The 25,303-nt window shown below is 35.6% G+C and overlaps 1 protein-coding gene across 1 annotated transcript in view; it reads left to right on the top strand.

Annotated features, from left to right (window-relative positions):
- The window catches only part of LOC132560200 (leucine-rich repeat-containing G-protein coupled receptor 5-like), a 78,407-nt gene that overhangs the window by 20,177 nt on the left and 32,927 nt on the right, over positions 1 to 25,303 (top strand). The window lies entirely within an intron of this gene.

The raw sequence follows: 25,303 nt of genomic DNA on the forward strand, positions 1-25,303 counted from the left end.
TTCATAACACACAATCACATATAATTACACAGGTTCATAGCCCACACTCACATAGAATTACACAGGTTCATAGCCCACACTCACATAGAATTACACAGGTTCATAACATACACCTCCCATAGAATTACACAGGTTCATAACACACCTTCCACACAACTTGACATGTTCATAACAAATCCCTCCCATAGAATTACACAGGTTCATAACCAACCCCTCTCACAGAATTACACATGTTCAAAACACACTCCTTCCATAATGTTGTGTGTGTGTTTTACGGATATCTACATTTGAATAACACGTGTACGACACATGACCCTCACATTCAATTACACGATTACATAACCTGTCCCGACCATAGCATTTTGCATGTACTTAAGACTCTCTTCCATATGATTACACGTGTTTTCTATTGAATACACACGAACATTAACGTTCCCAACATACAACTTGCCCCTTTCCTAGAACTGTTATTGTAGTATATATCCATGTCATAGAATTGGGAAAAATATGATGAAGGGAACACAAACCTGATTTCAAATTTCTAAATCAAGATCGAATTATACAGAAATTATGTTACAATCGATACGGCCGTTCATTATCCGTGAAATGCATGTTTCAGAAACCGCAGCAGTCACCTGACCATGTGGCTCCTTGATTCAATGTTTATAAAAAGCTCGTGTGCTCATGTGGGTTTAAGATCCATCATTACAGGAGTGTTGACACAATGGTCTACCCAGGAGAGCCGTACTCTCGTAACTTCCATTAGCAAGGATCAGAGATAACATGAAATGGTGATCAACATGTCGTCTCCGTTTTGTCGAACATATGGAAGCCAGTGCATGAAAGACCGAAAACCTGCCAAAAGAAGTGTGTGGATGTAATATCAGGATTAAAACACTGACCTGTTTTTTTTTTTTTTTTTTTTTTAAATGTCCACATGCTAATTATCAATTATAGGAATGATGGACCGAATGAATTAAACCCACATTGAGAAATAATCCAAAGCATCATATTTCTGTTTAAGAAAAATGAAAAGTGAATTTTAGCTTACCTATAAATAAGTAACTATTTGGATGTTTCAGGTTGATTATATATAATTTGGATTTATGACAAATTTGAAAAGCCTATCAAACAAAATAACTTCTTAAAATGATTTCAAAAAGGGAAACATCGTTGAGTTTAATCGCCTGTATATGTATAGTGGTGAGAAGCGCGACACATTTTCTTTTCCATTCGCTAAGGAGATTGCTGCACTCCTAATACAAGGAGCTGAGTTTGCAGAACTTGATGGCAAGGTATAAATTTGTAGGTTTGTTCAAAACAAACTGTCAAGTTGATGGTATTTTACATTCTTTATACTGCTGTGCTTTTGTGCAGACGGCGGGCCAGGCGTTAAGGAGCCATTTTAATGTTGCGTCACTCCGAAAAACCACAGCCACGACACAACAGCTTGCTAGTACATCTTGCCACACTACACTGACAACTCGTTGAAAAGTCTTTGCTGTAACCCATTTCAAGTACCAATTTTATGTACGTTGATTCGATCAGACATTAAAAAAAATCATTAACTTCCCTGGCCAAAGGCTCAATACTAGGAGCATAAGCAAGGTGAAGCGAAATATTGAAGAACAAAAAATACGACCAATCACTTCCATCTTCAACAAACATCTTGACTAGCACGGAAGTCATGTCAGATAATACGAAGGAAGCATCGCAGTCTGAGCAAATACAACCCCTAATAAACACCATATGAATGATATGAGGATGGAGAGTCGTTTCATTGGTTGCATCCGTGTTGATGAAACCTGAGATGGCTTAATGTTTAACAAAGATGTAACTGCAGAACTTCCATACTCCACAAATGTGTCAGTTTTGACTTTCTATCTATAGATTTACACTTTCCTAATGGTGATGTTTTGGAATTTGTTTTATTTATTTTTATTTTTAAGAAAAAAAAATATTTTCAAACTGCAGTGCAAAAATTGACAGCCTAAATATGCTTTAGGAGAAATACCGTTATATTTCCTCGTCAAACTACGGTTTCTACATGTGCATCATTCCTCTCTTACTATGTAATGGATTAATATACAGATTTTCAATTTTTACGATAAAATAATAAAAGTAATGCCGAAAACGAAAGCAACATATCTATATAAGCTTGTATAAGTATTGCAGTGTTGAGAGGGTTTCCTCTTTTGTTGTGTAGATCGCTATGCGTAAGATGTTTTAAATAAATGACACGTCATTGTTTCAAAGTCTGGTGAGCTATTTTTTGGCCGTGTTCATATAGTTAGTGACAGCGCAAATATTAAGATGGAAGTATAAATCCTAAAAGTTTGTTTATACGTTCATTTGATATTATTGTAAGCTTTGAAACAGTCTGGAATCCGGCCACATCGATTGTCAATAGTCCTTGCAATAAATTTAATTATTCAGACGATTTAACTAGTCACATGGTTTCCGTCGAAATGAATATATAATAGATGCGCTTATCTAGAATACTTGGCCCACATGGCAATCAATAGTCTCTAGGACCTGCAACATTGTACATTGTAAAAAAAATCCTAGACCTAAATTGTTTGTTTTGGTGTTACGTCCTCACACCAGCAAATGTCATTTGAAGACGAAAATTACATTGAATGTGTGCAATGAAAAATGGGCAAATAATTCGTTCTACTTCGGCCTGATTTAGTACGTGGAATCGTTTAACCAAACCACAAAAATCGATTTTATTTTTCCGCAGATTCACAGTTGACTGCGCCGCAAAACTAAAGACGCGGTTCAGGTTGTTAAATTGCATAACGTTCTATCACAACTACATAATTTCAGAACAGAATCCCTGTGTACGAGAGGCGAGTGTACGTGGTGAGTGTGTGTAATTATGTGAGAATCCGCTATGCTCGCGTAGATAGCGCGGATCTAACGCTGACTAGTACTGCAACACTGATATATAGATATGTTCACTGCTGAAGGCAACGTGAAGGACATCACATCCGGTCACATGATACCGACATCGGACAAACCCGTCGTTACACTATCACAATGCAAAGCGTCACCAGAGGGACGTAAAGTGTCAGTAACTATCATGTTTAAAGACTGGTACGTTGTATGTATCAGAACCCAATGCATTTCTGTACTGAGTAAACACTCAAGTGAAGGCTATTTATTTTATTTATTTTAACGGGTTTACGTCCACTATACAGACTTTTCGGTCTTTCAGTGGACGAGTAGTAAAGGTGGACAGTGAGGCAGTTTTAAGAGAGACATCGGCATAAAATAAGTATAGAAACGATCAGATCCGGAAATTTGACATGTCATTCGCACCATGCTCTGCTGCAATTCTTGCGCCATGCATCTGCATTCCAGTTAAGGGCGCTGTTGCGTTTATCTGGAAACATGGTTAGTTAACATCGACTCCTTCCGGACATTTTGAAAATGTTTATTTGAGAACCTGAAGTGCTTATACAGTATTCTTATCAAAAAAGAGATAAACATATGATTAAATGTTATTTACCATTATCTTGCTCAAAAGACAGCCGTTAAAGTTTGCTTTTGTAACCTAGCAATGACCAAAAGTAGTGTGTAAACATGTACACATAGTGGCCATGCGGTTTTATGATAAGTATTCTCGGAATGAAAACAAAATGCTCTGAATACTGATAGGAGAAAAGTAATGTGATAATCATGAAAACAAAGGGGATTGAGATTGTGCCCGACATTATTGTCATGATCAGACATCTTTATCAAAAAATGACTAGGAAATCAGCAGAAATTTTCAGGAGGAAATCAATATGCAACACTTTGTGTAATCATCATCAGAGTATTTATTGTTCGTATGGGAATATTGACGAAATTGAAATAATTTAAAATATTATGATCCCTACTGATGTATCCGTGTATAGATTATAGTGGGATGGGGGCATGTTACTACAATGTACATATAAATGATATTAAAGTGTGATTAGGCTTTGAACCTTTGTTATCTTTCTTTGGGGGAGGTGCTGAGTGTGAGGATGGACAGGGGGGGGGCGGTAAGGGTGTATAGAGAGAAGGGGAGCGGTGTTGGAGCGGTGGGCGGTAGGGGAGCGGTTGGGTGGGAGGTTGGAAGAATAAAACGTGCACTTGTTGTTCACAGATGTGTGAACGTATCTCATATTGCAGTAAAGTTGTTGTCGATTTGATCCCGAATGAGTTTGTAATAATGCTTCTCGTTTCGTTATCGTTACACCGACTGATAAATTGTCCCACGTAATGACAAATTATTGTAATATCATCACAAGAATTCTCCTATCTGTGAGTTATAAGGGTTGGTCGATGGCGGTTATTATATCAAGTTGCGCACAGCTCAAACGCCACGGGAAATGTCTCTTGTCGTAATACATTTGCAGATGAAAATTGCCCCCCAGAAACTTGTAACGGTGTCTATGTTGTGTCAACTGCAATAAATTATATCCTAACGAGGTCTGATGTTGGTCAATAAAATATCGATTAATTTTTGTTAGTGCCTCACATGTTTTCATATAATTTTATATTAATGTTAATTGGTTTTAATGTGTGATTGCTTAATCACGTTGCAGATCACAACGGAAGTATAAATCCACAGACAGTGGCATTTCGACAGCCATCATGTCTTGCGTGGCGTCCTGCGTTTAAGTAATGATATCATTGTAATTAAATACTGTTACGAATTACTAATTAGATATTTCCATTTTCATTTCCTTATTTTTTTTTTTTTTTTTTTTTAATTATTTTCTAATCATTTATCCTTTCTTCGACCGTTTTCCAGCTTTTAGTTTAACTAAAACGCGATGATTGCAGTACAGAAGAAAAATCATAAATATCTGACTACTTTTCCGCCTTTATGGCGTCCTCCTCTTTGGGATCAACTTTCGAAAACCAACAGCAGGTCTAAGCAGGGCAAAGTCATTGGATTGTCTAACAATGTGCCATGACCTAACCAAGACCATTTTTTTCGAAGGCTCCGCTTTCGTTCAAACCCTGACCTTATGATTCTTTAGTCTAAAATCGACAATGTGAGTTTTCATAATTTTGATCTTATATTAGGTGGCATTTGTTTCATCTGAATAACAAACTTTTTTCAGTACGAAAGATATCATAGGATGTTTTAACAAAGGGAGCCGCCGGAAGCTTGTGAATTATCTGTATGTCCGGGTTCCTATATATAGTGAGAGAATACATGTTAGTGTCTTGAACTATAAACTGTATTTTGGCGAGGATGACGAGAATGACGAGCCTCTGGCGAGCCTCTTTTGTCTTTCTGTAACATTGGTTGAAAATCTGATTATTGAAACTTAAACAGTTTTGTCTTTCAGTCTGAGTTTACTTGATGAAGACGTTACGTTGAATTTTGCCCGATGGCGGACGCTAAATTTTTTACTACGCACGGAAATATAGTTCCAAACTTCATCGGATATAAGATTGTACAACGGACATAATTAGACGAATTTCGTAATTTTCATCAATTTTACAATAAAGTCAAGTACATGTGTATTTTCATGAACGTTCATTACGACATGTAAAATCGCTTATTTCAACAACTATTTACATTTCTAAACGTAACATTTACGAGAATTCATAGAGTATTTCTGTCGAATCACAGCTAAAATACAACTGTTTTCCGTCACTGTCGAATGCAGCAAAAGTATATGTGGCAGGTGTATTCCGACAATGACAGTGCCACTTACATGATAAATTTACATCCCTTGCTGGGTTAAAGTAAAATAAGAGCTGGTTGACGTTTTAGCATATACGTATAGTCGAGGGTCCAAAAGTCGCATTTTCGTGTCGGGATATTTTTATATCTATTTGGGGAAATCATTGAATGAATGATTCCTTGATTTCGGAGCCAATAAACCTGAAAATAAGTATAAGGATTTCACACTAATATAGACGCACTTTCGTTAAAATACAAACGAACATTCTTAACATTTGAGATGTCAGACTGTAGGATAGGGATACTCCAGCCGTGGGGACACAATATGTCGTAAAACCTCAGGATTTTTGTCGAGGATTTAACCATATTTTGTGACCTCTAGGATGAAATATCACATCCTTCACCCTGATATAGGAAAGGGTATAATTCTCTCATTTCTCATTCTAAGATATTAGAAAAAAAAAACACAGCTTCAGACGTCGTTGTACTACCAAGGACGCCATATTACACAAAACTCTTATCATTATGCAAATTAATTGACTTTACTCTCCATACCTTGATTGGTAAGTAAAGTTGGTGCTAGAAAATTTAAACGAAATATAAACAGTCACTACAAATAAATATTTGTACACAAATATCAAATATCAGGTGATGTCGTCAATCGGGAATGAACACATCATATTTTTACACCTGTACTGCATGGTTTGGTAAGGAATACAAGAACAGCGCACCTGTGTGTGTATTGCCCTGAACAGACCAGTATTTCACAGGTAGAAATGTGAGGAAATGGAATATATAGTCATAAACATTGATGTGTGAGACATTATATTTGAGGAAGACGGCATAGTCCACTGGACATTATAACTTCATTAATTATTCTTTAAGATCATTCGTGTATCCCAACAACGTCTTGCAATTAAAAAAAAATATTGAAATACATGTATATCAGCCATGAGATGTTCTCGTACCCCTACACTATAAGATCACCGCCTCCAAAACATGCACTCGGTCAACACATGTTTTAGCATCCCAAACACGTCGACAATGTCTCGAAATTACCATAGATGTTCAATGCAATGTAAAAACGTTAACAGGTTTAATCTTTATGTACATTTTATTAAGTTGTAATGATAATAACAGATAACGGTCATCTAGGGTCCCCTTGTCTCCCAGTAAAATTAATAAGGGTTCCAATTATGTTTTATGCTTTGGTGTTCGTAATTCGTGGTCATTTCATTTTACAGCATCTAAAAAAAATTCCCACATACTGAATTGTTTATATTGCTCCATCTTTGCGTCTCAAGCAAAGTCTGAGAGCACCAGACTGAGTGCTATTGGCAAGATAAGGTTGATGAGTCGGTCCTGTCAGACTTTGCAATGATGTTAAGGGCTTCCGGAAATAGATTGGAAGAGGTTGAGTCACTGATAAATCAAGAGAATCGGAAGAGATTTCTATGAAGGCACACGGTTAGACATGAACTATGGCATAAATAGTTGATGTGACGTACAAAATATGAAATCCTGGATTGGTCACAGGTCAGAGACGTGGGCAGTAAGATCAGATATATGTGTACCACAAAGCCTGTATCATCATTTGATTAAAATCCCCTACGTTTCCAAAAGAAAGCTTTCAGACATACTGTAGTGATACGCAATAGTGTTAACCCAAACATCATTTCTAACATACAACGTAGTAGTATGTGTCAGAGGGTTTCGTTTGATATCGAAGATAAAGGATGTGAATTTATATCAATGGAGGTCATTTTTTTCTGACATGGAATGTCTTGTCATTTTATTTCAGCAACGAACTATCCAAATATATCATATACAATAATCTTGTTTATTTTTTATGAAAATGTCTCCACTATAGCGACTTCAATCCAACCTTTGATAAAACTAAGAGGTTTTTTTCATTCTTAAATGAAAATATCAACACCAGTGATATTGAAATTCGAATCCTGTGATAAAAGAGAGATGCTACTCACTTCACTGCCAATCGCGGCATTTACCTTTTTTATATATGTTATATCAAATGGACTTCGCATGGAAACTGGATTTACTGAAAAATACCTAAAGAAGAACTATTTTACTGCACGGTTTCCCTCCTGACTCGCTCTCTAGCAAGAAGAGTTATAAAACACGGCTTTATCCTTTAAAAAATCTAAATACATTAATGCCGTATGGAATTAACGAAACCCTGTTTTCTAATATACCATGGGATAGAATATGGCTATAATTGTTTTCTGAACTAAAATGTCATGAAAATTGACATGACATAAACTTCAACAGGGGAGTCGCCGGGCAGAACAACAATGATGATTTATTATATTTAAAAAAATACAAATATGGAAATGGCAATAATAATTCCAAATGTTAAAGAGCAAAAACCAAAAACCAAAAATAACAATGAAATGGTAACATTAAAATACCACCAGGATCGAAACGGTCGTGTAATGGTTATAAAACATACCAATTTTTATAGAATTTGGAGAAAAATTTAGGAAAGACATCTGAAAACTTGAATGTTTAAAAAGGGCAATAACTCGCTCAAAGATTGTTTCACCAAATTGCTTTGAAGGAAAACACAACTTCAAAACATTAAAAAAAACCCACAAAAGATGGGCGGACGGACGGACAACACTATATTATGATACGACCCGTCAAAAATGTTAACGGAAAGTATACAAATGGTGGTAGCGATTGGTTTGTCCGTTGTCAGATTAATGTCGCCGTGTCTTATGGATGCCCTCGTCAGCATATTTCAGTGTGGAAGCAGTATGCAGAGATGCTGAGGACACACGCCACAAAACAATGAGAGTATCTGAGATACATATTCGTTATGGATTTTTTTAATATACTCTATGGCAACAGTAATTTGTAAACACATCACAAAATGAACTATATTGTATATACGTTACCTGTTTCATCATCAATGGTCGTTAAAATTGTGATGCATCGAGAGAAAGAAAGTTTGAAGTTAATGTGGTAAATATAACGCAGATTCAGTTTTGGAATTTTACGGTTATTTGTTTCAAATGGTACCATACAAAATACGACGAAACACAAATGGCATGTGACATTTTTAAACTCGTCACGATTTGTTTATCATTTTAGCGCCTCCTAGGTTAAATAAAATGAAAAATAAAATCTCGTTTCATTAATTCACACGTCAAAATGAAGTTCATATAGGATCCAGGCTATACTTTTCGCGAGTCTCTGTATAAATCTTCCTTTGGTTTATGTTCTGCATTCGTCTTATGATATTTCAGTGTAAATGGTGTAGGTTTTTGATAGAATTGATATGATTTCATTCATATCACACTGGTGAAATACAATTTTATTGTTTCTGAAATGGTATTTCTATAGATTTTTCGTTTTTTTTTCACCCCGTTTTCATGTGTCTATGACTTTCTTTTACGCTATTGTTTGAGAAATAGTTTCTGTAGAAGTATGTTTTACAGTAAATCGATATCCGTATGATGAAAATAACTAAAAAATACAGATTTCCAAGAACGCCTTCTGTTTAAATCGGAGCGATGTAATATGATCATACGCCATGTGTAAATGTGTTCTTTATAACAATTTAATGTACCAGTTCTTGTCAGTTTTACTTCCATACTCTACCATCTTTACGACTTTACAGACTACCGAATCAGATGACACCATGTTTCGACGACAACTTAACCACACACACAACATCATAGACTAAACGAAATTAAAATTCCACAACATTTATATGGGAAGATCGCAGTCATTTTCATTGTTGTTCTATGTTTGGAACCTTCACACGAATTCGTAGTTTGAAATTAATGACACAATTAGATATGTTTGTGAAGACACTTCACTGTACCTTTGGGTAATAAGGCGATTACACATGTATAAGATTCACTTATCATAGATTTAATGTTTCTTCTGTTAGGGAAACAGACTTTGTTCCTCTGGGATCAATTATTTTTCATGACGGTGGAGCACGCAGTAATCTAGATAGAATCATAGAAAATGGGAGATTGATAAAGAATTTGGTTATAATTTAATCTTTATATAGGTTTCCTTTAACATCAGTCACTTTTTTTATTTCTATAAGCATCCGCCGCACTAAAAATCAAGAACGGGTTTAACCATTTTTTTTCATGGCGATGTTGTTATTTGATCACCAGAACAACACACGTGAAACAGACAAAAGGCTTCAAAAACGTATATCGTAAAAATTACAAACAATTTTATCGACAGCAATACTTGATTCCAGCGAGTAAAGATTTATCTATGTCTTCACGCCTACAAGTTAATGGTGATTATTATCTTTTCACAGAATATGTTAGAAACTGCCATATTATGGAACAGGCGCCGGAATGTATATATCGTAAAAACAGCTAAAATCATAGCATTTGGTATTAAGATATCGTTAGTTAATGTAAAAAATAAGTAAATGTAACGCTGAAGTCATCTTCAGGAAAGGAAATAGAGCTTCTGATGTTGTCTACAATGAGTATTATTGCACCTACAGATGAGTTAGTTCTGGAGGATGTCTATTTTCTTCATTTCTATAGAAATGCTAATTTGATTTCGATGATCCGTCTGTTAGTCATTGGCATTTACTGTGAAGTTATCATTGCAGACAGTCGTAAAACGGTGAATATAATGTCGATGAGTAGCAATTAGCTCTCAAATTCTATTATGATAATGATTGTAGGAGTGAAAATGCGATATCTACTAGTGAACAAGGTTGTTAACGTGATGTTAGAAGGTTGCCTTCAAAAGCGGATTTATATAACTTCCACTCTCCATGATTAAATGTCATATATCAATATAGTGTTTCAAGCTTTGATCAGTGATTGCCTTGTTTTATTCGATGAACACACATGTACACTTTTTATCCAACAAAATTTATCAGGTGTCTATATTGGCAAGCATTATGTTCCGAGTGAACCGGAAACATCAGACTCTAAAGAGTGAGTATTTAAAGGAGCAGGTGACTATTATATTTGAGGCCCATAAAGGAAATTTCGATGCGTACGTAATTATTTTGCAGTTCAATGAATGAGCTGAAAAGGTTATTTTTATTTTTCAACTTCTAGTATATCATAAAATATAGGAAAATTAAAAGAAACTAACAATTTGATATTTTAACTTTCCGAAGCCATTATAAATTGGTGTAAATGCTGTACCCCTATCTGTTGCTTAATATATCCGACTTAGACCACACTGTGTTCGCATCGTTAGCCTGTACTTTTAGATACAAATTCGTAAACATTATTTGGTACGAATGAACTCTGAAACAATCTAATCTCTAAGGAGTTAGTTTAACCTTGGTTGAATTGTCTTGAGGGGTCAAGATTGTTTACAAACATAACGATAATAAGCGTCCTACAGTGGGAATATTTTATCGTTTTGGGACATGTGATAAGGCGCTCCATCTACTACGATAAATTTACACTGTATGATGGCTGACAAATGATCAAACTGGACTTATTTGTGATGAAGTTTTGGAGCTGCCTTGCAAATCATAATATATCGGTAACGCATTCCCCTTTCATTGAATTTTTTCTTCGATCTGACGCTGAAACATAAAGGGTCAATTACCTACCCAAGGGGAATTCCCTGATTGTTTCTGTTTTCTGCGAGAGTAAGACCCCTTCCACCCTTTTATCTGGTCTAACTGGGTCGCATAAAGAGCGAATACAGAGTAACATTAATACATTATAGTTACTATGATAATACAGATACAATGATATCACCTTCCAGTTAGGTCATTATGTTTTTTTAACAACTGAATAATTGCAATGTTTACTCTGAGACGAGATCAAATGTCGCTACAGTGTTAAATGTTGTTTGTATGCACATTTTTCAATTCCTGATTACAAAGTTAGCATGTTTCTTTGTCATTTCAATTTATTTCCAATACAGTAACTAGTTCTTTGAAATCATGTTTCACGTTGCTGTGTAATACAAAATTGTCAAACACGAAATCGATTTGTTCGTGTATGGAATATTCTGAATTAAAAAAAATCCGATATCCCTTACACTGTATGAGATCAAAAGTATCATATCTGGGGGTCATCACAACATAGAACTGTTCATAACCTAAATATATTTCTTTTTTTATTAACCGCGAAATATACATAACAAGAAAGCATTGTAATATATATCATTTTGCGTACTGACAGATAGCTAGAAGATGAGATTAAGCTGATGCCTTGACCTACATCGGTAGTTACTGTTGTACTCTAAATCTGTAAATAAACAAAATACACGTAAACAAACATTATCAGGCCCTTACAACATATCACTGTAAACATGTTTCTCACCAATTTTGTGTCTTATGATGGTTCCTAATGTATCAATGCAATGAAGATTATGAGGGTGATTGTCTTTTGAATGAGATGTGTTATTGATGATGATGATGATGATGATGATGATGATGATGATGATGATGATGATGATGATGCATGTTACACATCCTGATGTATTTATGGTATTTTGTGTGTGAAAGTGTATGTGTATGCTGACAGGGCTTTATGTAATGTATAAACAATTTTTTTTTTAATTGTGTCGTCTAGATTTTATTTCCTCAGTAGAAAACATTTCTGATTTTAAAGAAAATCTCAAAGAAATTTTTGTCTCATTTGACTGAAGGACTTTCTTACTTTGTTATACAACAGGTTATCTATGTAGGGATTCATTTCCATCCCGCCTTGTCAACTTTGTACCATTCAAAAGTATCAAATACGAATTCACCTACAGTTGTTTCATATGTCCATTGATGACAATCTCTTGTAAAATATATCAAAAATATAAAGTATATTAGTATCGTTGAGAAAATAGAAATTGGAATTACTGAACTCCCAATTAATATTATTTCAAACGAAAACTTCAATGCGAATTCTTATTTTTTTTTAAATTTTCCCAACCAGCCTTTAAGCACAGAGAATCCTTGACAAATCCTACAAACAGTTTTATTCAATATTTGTATGTTTTGTATCAAATGTCTACTATTTTATGAACGTTGCAATTTCTCTTGCCGTCTTATGCATAATCCTTCAAGATTTGTGTTCGTGAGAACGTTTCTGTCAGTTCGAACCAAATAAAAAAAACAGGTTTAGGTAAGGATTTAAATTCACTTGCTTCACAGTTTTACCATTGCCCTGAAATGAAATGTCATCTGTTCATTCCTGATGTTCATTGTTATCATCGGAACAAACATCATAATTCATCATCTTGAACATTGTGCTCTGTTAGAAAATTTGGTAATAGTTCAGCATTTTGGATATTAAACATTGTGTTCTGTTAGAACAATGTGGTAATAGTTCAGCATTTTGGATATTCAACAGTGTGTTCTATTAGAAAATATGAAATGGAATCGATATGCTCCTAGTCCCTTCAATTCCCAATTGTATTAGTTCCTGGTTAGCTAAAGTCACGTGATACTGTTTGTATTGTAAATTCATTATATATAAGGTCGAAGTTCTGGCAGACATTCTTTTTAGGTCACTGAATTTGTTAAATGTCACATTTTCATGTGTGTTGCTTGTCATGGGATTTCCCAGAAAATGTGTATGAGGATGCCTCGCAAGCAGTTATCATTGCTATCAGGTGCTGCCTGAGTTCAATAACTTATTAACAGGATGAGAATCTCATTCATTCGAAAAGGGAAAACTGTGAATAACCCCTGAAATAACTTTTAACCTTTCCTGGTTGACCTGTTGTGAATCTGTCATTAGATAATGAAATTGGCGTCAAACAATGGAGAACGCAGATATCGGGTAACGATGATTAAAAGTTTGATATTGAAATTCCGTCTTCTGCAATATCTGTCAACGAGAAGAGATCAAACTTGTTTCCATTGAAGACAGATTTTATTTCACCCATCACTCCAGCGGCCATAGATTCGTGTAAAACAAAACCTGTGAAATTGGAACTCCTACATTCATCCACCATGAGATCCGCTCTTCTTGATGTTGTCCGTTTTCACTTGCCCTATCTGCAATAAGACATGTAAAGATTAAATTTCACTTTACAAAGACATGATGTTTTGCCTTTGATGTAATGGGTACTTCATTTAACATCTCTTTTTTTAATTAAAAGCAGAACATGCCCTTGATAAGAATCGGATCTGGCACTTTTCGATATCGATGAATCTTGAGACTTGCCGTTCTAGTACATTCAGGATTACCTAATTATGTCATCTATCTTAAATGTTTTTATTTCACCGCTGAAATAATTGCAATTAATTCTGGCTCTAGACACAATCGAAAACAAAATCATTACAAGAAATATCTATTCAGACTCATTATCAATGTATTAATAAAAGAAATTTGAAGAACTTTCTAATCCAAAATTTGCTTTTCTTATCCTTAAAATGCCGTTGAAATTTCACCATATTTTCATATATCTGGTCTTCTGGTTAGAATACACAGAGATGATAAAGTAGATAAAGCTGTTTTGGAATCGCTTACCAACAACCTCACAATACCTAATTACCACGATGTTAAACCATGAATTTATCAAACTGAATTGGGAAAACACTCGGTTTGCATTAGTAAACAAGCAGCATGAAGCCCAAAGAGAGCAACCCGCACAGAGAAAGTTGCCCTTTTTGCGTTGACGCAATGGCATCAGGTATATTGCGGTTATATTTTAAAGAAAAGATCCATTTTATTCCATGTATGTAGTCAACTTTTCACCGCTAGACATACGGATACGTGCAATAAAAATGTATTTGATATGGTTTCTACATGGTCATATTCAATGATTTACATGCAACAGAACTGTATCATATGACATGATATGTATTTCATTTAGACGTTTGAAGATTTTTGAAGTGTGATTATTTTACTAGTCTACAATCCTTTATTTCAGTTTCCAATCTTCTCACGAAGCTGTATTTAGTCACCGTGTAGATTTTAATTGTCTATATATAAAAATCGTGTGGGTTTTGTTTTCCTTTGGAGTCAGTGGCAGTGATGTGTCTGTATAAATAGGTAGCTGTATTGATTTGTGCTCTTCAACGACTGTCACAGGATTTGCAATCTTATCCCCATAACTAGGATTTCCTGAAGGGAATTTTCCGAACACAGGTGTTATTATACGTCATAAATAACCGAGAGGAAAACTCTTGGGTGTATCATCTTATATACTTAGCACCACCATGTCGCAAAGAATGTAGCTTAATGGTGTTGTACTGAGTTAATGAAGTTCCCTTAGAAAAAAAATCGATGTAGACTTGTTCATAAAATGAAATGTTATGGAATTTACTACAGAATTATATCAGACGATGTCTAAACAGAGTGAACATTATCGAGATATTAAGCAATCCTGCTTTATTGTGCTTTTCCTGTGCTGCACTCTACTCTTACCCTTACGTTAAAAACATTAAATGTTCCTTGCTCTCTTTCTTAGCGTCACGCTTTAATACTGGAATTAATGGTAATCTCTCCGACTATCCTGCTGGTATTGTGGGTTTTTTATGGTTTGTTTTTGTAAATGCTTGTTGATGCAAAATACATCAATCTTCACATCGCACAAAGAATTAAAATATTTCTCAATTAAATAACTATGGCGACCGTAAAACTCATTTTCATCAACCTGCATTTTTTGAAACCTGTGTTACGACTTTATCCGTCAGTTGACGATTTCTTGCATGAAAATCGCGATAATGGGAACAGGCCGTTGATGATCCAATCAACTGCGATATGTAAACACCATAGGTTGGGGTTGAAGAGATGTTGCCATTCAAAAATGGAAAAAATAATAATAGGGAATTTAAAATCTTCACGCTTATCATACGAGCTTCGTGGAAAGCTGTCCATGTTGGTTTCATTGTAGGAGAATATCGAGATAAGCGGCTGATGTAGAAGAGTCTGCGGTGTCCTTGATTTTCAGTTATGGTGGGTGTATATGATAGACGTGGTTAACAAATGTCTTGCTATTTAGAGACAAGACGCCATCAATAAATCTGAAAATGCTATTAAACGTCTAAGCAAGGTCTTCGTGACCTGTTTTGATAAGCTCTTCGATAAATTCAGTCTCATATCAATAAAAAAACTTAAGCCAGCCAACAGATAGTCACGGTTAGTTCCCATGGGTATACAATGGTTTGTTGGAAGATCTTACCATCACTCGATCGCCTTGCATCCCAATTTCGTACAAAGAAAGCCTTGTTTGGTCAACGCCTTTGCCTTTTTTAAATCCTTCCTGTTAACATATCTCATATTTTCCCATATCAGTGAGGGCATCTCTTCATATGGCTTCGCATCATGAATTTCGTTGAGTGATATTTTAGACAAATGTTTTGGAAACCAAACGTTGGTCGATCATGCGCTATTTTGTGACTTTGTTTTTGGGAAAGACATATGATTTTGGGGATTTTGAGAAACAATGAATATATAATAGAAGCAACATGATTCATTTTGACGATGTGAAGGAAAGGGGAGACGCTCGACAAATAATCTTAGCATGTATTTCTTGTGTTTAGAGCATATCTGACTAGTGTTAGAGAAACGGGTTTTGTTGTAGCCCTTCCTGTGAAAAATTCACATGGTAATTAACTTAATGGTAACAAATATGTCTTTTATTGTTAAAGAGGATTGGAAAACAGCTTAGAAAAAACGTATCAAATCCTTTCCTCTAATTTTTACTAAATTTTCGGTTTGATCTTAATTTATTTTACTGATGTATTCCTGTTTATTTCTGTTTTCGATCGAAACCTTATCTATTCATGTACGTATTTATATGTATTTATGAGTGTTGACAGAAACGTCTTTCCCTCTACGATATGAAGCACGAAATTGTAACTGTATCATCGTATAAATGAGTTAGAAATGTCACACAAACACACAGTGTCGTTTATTGATGTGCAAACACAGAATGATAGATTGGGCAAACAGCCTAACCATCTATATGTAAATCAATACCAGCTGTTTTGTTGTCAGGTCTGTAGGTACATTGTGTATGCATAATAGTTATCGATGGTATTGTTAATGACGTCATCAAATGACACATCGACATCACATGGTTTTGATTACTCTTCACGAGCTGTCATTCAATGTGTATTCATTTATTAAGTACAAACAAACATGCTACTCTATTTCGATTAAACAATTTTCTTCTGTGGTCATTTCGTTAATGCATTTATCGTAACGTCACTTGTTCATAACTCTGCGCGAGACATTTGTATAAGACATTTTGTCAGGTTTTCATCTTTTTACATACTAGGTTCTATATTATTAACGCTCCTCCTAAGATTTAATTATTGATGTCATTACACCATCACTGATTAGTCCTAAAAGGATGAAACAGCTGTTTTCTGCAGTGATGGAGTTAAATTCATTTTATAGTTATTATTCAATTCTTATTTGGTATTGAAAGGTGGCATTCAATCTTGTGTCTTTTAAACCGTGTTTGCTACGTGTTCGTAATTTTTACTGTTCATATTTTATTTGTATTTGTCAGACAATTACACAACACACTCCAAATCCGTAGTAGAAAACCTGGATGAAAACAACATGCATAATGTTCATAAGTTTTACGAATCTCATTGAGATTTCGTTGGAAAAAATATTTGTTTGTGTGATATGAAACTGGACGTGTTAGATGCTGATAAGTTTGACTTTTGTTCTGTTGCTGTATACCTTGACATGACTTACTTGGAATTGCCAGGGTTTACAAGGAGGATGTCGTCGATAAAGCTTAAGACGCTTACTTTTTCGGAACACCTGGTCTTGTTTTCTTTGGGCTTTTTCATGGGTCTCCGTGTAAATCTGTCGTTTGTTAATATTTTGCCGTAGGTTTATTGAATTTTTGAATTCGAGTTTGAATTGTGATCACATGTTGGTACTTTGTTGTTGTTTTTATTCTAATTAGTTTATGACTTCTTTGTGTGTTTTAGTAATATAACTATACCCTACGAAACGAGTAATGCAATTTCAATAGCATAGTATAAACACACACATACATATATATAAAACATAATTACCTTATTCCTATTAATACCATCAGTGATTAATTCGTATTGAAAGTCCATTTAAAGATGTTATTTATAATTAGATGTATCTCGTGTATAATCCAGATATAAAACTGGACGCCTAGATTGTATTCCCTTGTTTGAACAGTGAAAAAAGACCACAAGCTGCTCATACATAAACTATTTGATGTTATCTTAAACATTAGCAGATTATTAATTCTATAGGATTATTTCCGTCAACTTTACGTCTTTGAGTCTCCTGTCCTCCCCTTTGGATTTCAAATGTTGTTAGCTCACAGCCCCTCTATAGGTCCAAAGAAGGACAAAAGACTGTAGACGATAGAGTTTTGTTCCTAACTAGGGACATGTTTCTATATCAAATAGAGATTGCCTAGTGTTTTAATGCTTTTAACGAAATGGGATACAGGCTATAAAATTGTTGCTAACGAGCTATAAACAATATGTTCAAACCACCGTAAGTCCAATCAAAGCGCAACTTTATACATATCTTTACATCCTTTTCTCATTTATAGAAGCTATTTTGATAGATTTAAAACCAACTACCGGTCGTAATTACGCGACGCTTAATGGCTACGGTATAGTTAAAATGGCTATCCTTATGTATTTTTAATTTTGTAAGAAGGATATTCGTCCAAATAAATTCATGCGTTGAGAAAATTAATCCATGTTTTGTTGATTGATATATCAGAAAACAATTTGCACGTCATGTACCAGGATCACTAAGATTAATGTAGCCGCATGCCGAAGGTTTATGATCCAGCGAAAGTTTCAAGCGGCCGTCAATCAGTTTCAATGTATGGGGATTTATATTTAGGAGAATGTGGAGGTGTTAGGCAAGAAATATTTTTTTAATGATATGGAATTTCCTATCTCAGGGCGGACAAGGACTGGGTAATATCGTGCATCCATCCACTAAACATTAACATATTCGAAACCCTTGATCCTTGATTCTAGGCAGAATGGAGAAGCTAGGAGACAAGGAAGTAGTATTCCATTAATGTTCTAACGCTATTGTAACGTTTATAAAGAATCAAATTCAACATCAATATCTCTTACGTTGGGTAAGGGTCCATACGGGAGTGACAGGCTGGCTTACAAGAACTTTAGATGAATTTTATGTCGTTTTCTCCGCTGTTATATGTCTTGCAAATCGTCGTTATTAAAAAAACAAGATTAGCTAGAAGAAATCCAATACAAGACCAGTTAACAGGTTAACCAAAGAAACTACAACCAATCACATCGCACGTGCATCTACATTCTACAGCGTTTTGGTCTGTCGCTTTTAAAACTTGGCCGTTAATTGTGAAATCATTGTGAAACCCAGATAAACAAATTATGCATTACCACTTTAATACATTCAGTGACATGCAATAATTTTTTTTTTCTAGAAAATGATATGGTAATGCTATGTATCCGTACAGGAACTTCGTTGCAAACTGCATTTAATTTTATATAGCAATGACTCATCCAATTGATTGCATTGAGGCCTAGGTAAATATAATCTTGTAAACGTGTTTATTTGTGTTCTGGAAAATCATCTGGGAAATTCGCTGTACGTTTTTCAATTTTTTATGCTGTTTTGTTATCCTTTTCATCGCGCAGGATACCAGTAATAATCGCGTATTTTTGTCAGGCGTTGAAAACAAGACGATAAATGTAACGGCTTATGCAAAATCTTCGACAGCATATTCACCACCTGGCATGATACTGAGAACGCGGCTCAATCAAATATTACGAAATGTACCCTAAATTCAATATTCAGTACATTTTGTGTAAACGACATGTTCAGAATAATACATACAGAAATATAATTAAAACCATTATTGTAGTTGTAATATAACTATATCTATCGAGGATATTTTCTAATCGTTGTAAGGGCATTGTGTGTACTTCTCCTAGTAAACATATCTTTTTCCCGTGATCCACAGTCTTCTTCAAAATCAAATGTACTTAATTTTATTTAGTCCTGTTGTTGTGTACTTTTGGTATAATAAACAAATATAACTAGGTTGGGATATTACGACAGAGGACAGACTTCATCATGTAAAAGCGTTCTAACACCAAGGAGAGCATTTGCCATATACAAATAATCGTGTTCCGACATCAGGCAGAAAACAGTTGGTCTTTTTCTTCTTGTACTGTTTCTGAGTGTATTTTTTTCGCCTTGGTTTATTGAATTTGAGTTTGGATTATGATTGTGTTGGCATGTTGGTATTTTCTTGTTGTTTTAAGTACCAAGTCATTGCCAAAGAATTCTGGTAGGGCAAAAGAGTGGTATGAATTTTATCCTTTTTTGCATATACTGTCTTGTGACTTATTTAATACTTGTATATTTTCAAAACTTACAGATTAAAAAGTTGGCATACATTGTACATTGTATGTGACCTCAGGCAGGAAAATGTTTTTTCATTTGAAGCAAACATAAATATATAGCAGCGAAGATGAACTACCTGTAATTTATCATATCTTTTGACAAAAAGGAATGAATAATACCATGTAGCGTTACACTGTGTTGCAAACCGAAAACTGACGATTCACTTATTCAATATTGAGATATATATACACCAACAATAAACCATACTACAACATCTCCATACCAACAAGCATGTATAATCAACTTGTAATTGACAAGATAAAGCCGTAGTGAACAAAATAAATATTTTACATGGAAACCATTAAAATCAGAACAAAGAGGATTCATCCAAGCATTCTGCCAGACAGAGTAATTGTCTTAGAACAGTACCATCGACGACACCCGTTTCATTGAAGTTAAGTCAAAATCGTGTCAGTTTCCCCGAAGGAAGAATGGAATAGAGCTACTGGTACCATTGTCCATGGTATCTAGCATCAAACTTAATAATACATCAAGCAGCTTGTCCTTAATTCAATTCATATGTTGTATACTTAAGTTTTGTCTACAATCAACGTTTATTACGGAATTTATGTGATTAAACAAAAGACACAGGTGGATAACTCATCATAATTGAATATTATAGATTGATACCGCGTAGTCACTGTGACATTAACTGCATCGTACAGTTGTTCGTCCTTTTAGGACTTGTCACAGATGCTACCAACCTTAATTTGGAAGCCTGGGAGGCGACCGAGGAAAATCCCAACCAATCAAAAGGGAATCCACAAATCTAGTTGGGAAGGTCATCTTGTCAAAAAACTCAACACATTTCGTAATTTTCTTAATTTAAGAACAAAAAACGTACATTTTTATATTCTGAATTCAAACGTGGCATGCAGACCTCGTGAAACCTTGGGGACTAAAAGTCTACCTGTAGTGTCTTTCACCTGCAATCTCGAAGATAAAAAGGCACACTAATTAATAGTGCTTTTAAATATAAATTTAGATCTAGACATTCTAGAGCCAATAAATGAATTCAGCTGCATCGCACAGCTGTTTCGTCTTTCTAAGGCGCGTCATTTATGACAATGTTCTCAATTTTCAAAATCCAAAGTGATCGGAAGAAATTAGAAACAGGTCCTGATATTTTCTTACTCTTATACACAAGTCTTTTTGAGATACTGTCCGTTTGCTTAATCTGGAAGTACTTTTCGTATGCTTGCTTATTAAGCTTATCAAGGATGTATTAAGATGGGGAAAGTAAGTAAGAGTTTAAGGTGTGGTGATTTGTAATTTAGGTGAAACCGAACAGCGATCTGGAAGCACTACTTGTTAAGAACTCCTCGCACAGAAGAGTTATCTACCGTGATGACAAAAAAACATTTGTAGCCATGATAATTAAGCGGTAAGTGGATAACGGACGCGGTAGTCACCGAGGCAAAATTTGAATAAAAAGCAAGAGATAATAACCTGTATTTATTCGAACGTCGATTGAACATGTTTATATATCATTTTTTATCAGTAGTAGAAAGATTGACAATTTGAAATTGATTGTATTAACTTTTGTTACCTTCAAAAAAGAAACATATTATCTGTTCACATCTGCAACACCACCCTATATCACATGCCCTTTCAGTCCGAAATATGAAGAAAAGCATCATTATATAGATGACGACTTTAAAAAGCTGAGTAATTTTCAATACATATGTTAGTTTTGGGATACATCGCTTAAATTATTTTGGAAACGAAAATCATATTCATTTGTCACTGTCCGACAAAATTATGTTGATCAGGTCGATCAGTGTGCATACTTACCACAGCATAGACGTGAATGGAGAGGAAACATCGATGAATTCACGACTCGGTGAATATTACGAAAACTAAGGCCAGAGATTACATACTGGGCCTAGCGCTCATCCTTCTATACTATACGTCTCATAAGAAAACCTATTCAATGAATGTTATTTTTCCCGAGAGGAACAAAACATTCTCCGCTGAGGTATCTAATGAAGTTGGTGATTTTGTTACTTACGACACCAATATTCTCCTGGTTGTTGGTATGCACGTCGAGATAAAGACCAGAGTTGTGCTCGTTAAGTTGCATAAGAGTTCGTTATTTACGATAGAAAACACACTGTTTTATTTATCACACACAAGACACTATTAACTGATGTCGATATCTCTCAATGTGTTTTGCAGATAACACAATCCTATTGTAGATCTGTAAGACGTCGCGTTCTTTTACAACACAGTATCAAAACCTGTGACATATTAACTGATTTTATGAAAGTGAAAGGTGACCTAGGAATAATGTTGTTGTCGTAATGTTCAAAGATTGAACAAAAGACACATAAGTGAATGACATATCTTACTATAACTTTAGAGTTTGATACGGAAAAACCACAGAATGTATTAAACCGCATCATACATCTGTTTCGTCCTTCTTGGACTCGTGAGTGAATCTTATGGCCTAGAAGGCGACCGACGAAGAACAGCAAGTGATCGAAGGAAAACCAAAAATCTAGACGGGGAGAAACAATAGCCTCATAATGTTTTTTTAAAAAATCGTAATGTTCATATATTTGTTGATCTCTTATTTCAAAAAGTTGAAATTCTTTGACAACTGGACAAGAACTCAAGCAGTTCATTGGTATCTTCGGCTAGGTTCGAGTTATCGTGGCGAGCGACAACAAAGAAAAAAACTGATAGACAACCACATATATTTTATTTCATAAAGAGAAATCAAATGGAGAATATTTTCGAATTTCTGATAATTTTATTTTGATAGCATTGATTTTAAACAGAACAAGAAAAGGAAATTGAAATCGTGATGGTTGTCATGTAAACACATGCGTTCAGAATGTCTGAAGCACGATCATAATTCAACTTTCCTATTAACTGACAATACAAATAATATGTTTAAAGTGAATAATGCGAAGAATTAATATTTACTCAACAAAAAAGAAAAGTTAACATGTTTCCTTGGCGAATACCTGTAAATGAGTGAAAACAAAATGACGTTTGGGCAATATTAGAAAATGGTAATGTTTTACATTACAAAATCCAAGGGGGTTACCAAAATCATTCAAGCGTGAAAGTCTGTATTAGCGAAAGAGCTGCACGAGGTTTTCTGCGATTAACTTGTATCTTCGCTTTAATTTCATAAACATTCAAACTGACAACTGTTCCGTAGATCCTTATGACTTAGAAATCACCGAATCTTGCTATCTATCAACTTTATCATTATGCCCTGGCTGTCACAAGTACAGAGAGAAAGGGCTGTAGGCATGATCCAGGCTGGGGAGTCTCGCCGTCGAGTTGCACGGCATTTTGGTTGCAGTGTTAAGACAATTTGCCAGTTGGTAAGTCGGTTAAACCAAACTGGGTCAACATCCGATCGTCCCCGAAGCGGCCGACCCCGTAAAACGACCGCCAGGGATAACCGTTGTATATGATTGATACACTTACGCAATCGATTCGTAACCGCAGTAGAGACTACAAGGACATTGTTTTGGCGTCGTGTGTCTCCCCAAACAGTCCGCAACCGGTGGAGGGCCTACCAATTGAAAGCGCGGCGTCCCTACACTGGACCCAATTTGTTGCGACGTCACCGTAATAATCGCCGTAACTGGACCCGTATTCACCGTCGTTTGGCCTTACGACAATGGAACAATGTACTGTTTTCAGATGAGTCCAGGTTTTGTCTGCAACACGGTGACGGAAGGCGCAGAGTTGGGAGGCGACGAGGGGAGCGTTTTGAGAACTGCTGCGTCGCAGAACGGGACCGCTTTGGCGGCGGAAGTGTAATGGTTTGGGGTGGTATTTGTGGGGGACTCGTACCAGGCTTGTTGTGTTAAATGGTAATTTAACCGGCATCCGATATCGGGACGAAATTTTAAGACCAGTGGTTCTTCCATTCATAAGACGCCATGGCGTTGGCGCCATTTTTCAACAGGATTATGCACTAGCGCACACCAGTCGCCTCAGCAGAACTTTCTTGCAGCAGAATAACGTACAGGTGTTAGATTGGCCATCTAAACCATCTGATTTGTCACCGATTGAGCATGTCTGGGACGTTCTTGGGCGACGCGTGATAGAACGTCAAAATCAGCTGTCAAACTTGCAGGAGCTGGCCCAAGCCTTGATCGCTGAATGGAACAACATCTCTCCTCGAATTATCTGCCGGTTTACGAGTTCCATGCGACGACGCTGCAATGCTGTTTACTTCGCAAACGGTGGCCATACCCGTTACTAATGGTGTTACCTTTGAAATTGACCCTAACGTCCTTTACAGTCGAATAAAATCAACTGAACGCAAAGTTTTATAATGAACCATGACTGCAGTTTTATCAGAATTGATCAATTACTTTATTCGTACATGATTGGTAAGGATTTATGAAGGGGTTGATTAATTAATCACAGAATAAAGTAGTGTTACCTTTCTTTTTCTGTTTAGTATATGTATATAGTCCTTTCCGAGCCATGTTAATATGTCGGCTGATTTCCTCAACTTTGATATATATATATATTTGAATGAATTTCGCAGAATGAAGAAAATCAATTTGCATAGGTTCCTGTGTGCAATCTCATCCATTACTTGGAAACTTATACAAGATAGCTTTCTAGGATTAAGATAATTGAAGCTTCAAAATGTCACGAATAATAGGCTTTAAAACCATACAGTGAATTACCTACATATTGATAGGGCAAACTCCAGTTTACCATCTGTGTGTTTTGCTGTTAGAGTGCCTCTTCATCAGGTTACATTCTAAACGCATCAGCATTTGAAACATTTTCCTCGAGTTTTGTTTATTACGCGAATTAAATTTATTTGTGGTGCTTCATGCAGTAATTACCAATTAAAGGGTAATTTCTTTCAGTAATCTGTTTCAAATGCTCATACAGGAACATAAAATTGACTCGTTCCTCTTTTAGGCGCCTCGTTGACCGAGTCGCTAAGGCCTCTGAACGTCATTAGCGCTAGCCTCCATTTCTTAGTCGCTGGTTCGAGGCCTACGTAAGGCAGCCGGCAGATCCTGGCCACATGAATATCCTGACCGAGGTAGTAAACTGGCAATCTCTGATATCATTTTCTTAAGCACTAGTAACCAAATAAAATATAACCTTGTAACATACGGTGTGTTAACAAGAGGTAGTATACCTTGCCCGTCATATTTGAACGATGATAAATATCTAATTAACAGGCTGGGACAGACTTGCCAAGATTTACTGAAATACGCAATAAGAGGACGTGTTGATGTTTCGAACATCCTCGAAAATGATATGAGATGTTTGC

The sequence above is a fragment of the Ylistrum balloti genome, unplaced genomic scaffold, assembly GCF_031769215.1.
Source record: "Ylistrum balloti isolate Yb309-2 unplaced genomic scaffold, AGI_CSIRO_Ybal_v1 Utg371032, whole genome shotgun sequence".
NCBI classification, from domain to species: Eukaryota; Metazoa; Mollusca; class Bivalvia; order Pectinida; family Pectinidae; genus Ylistrum; species Ylistrum balloti.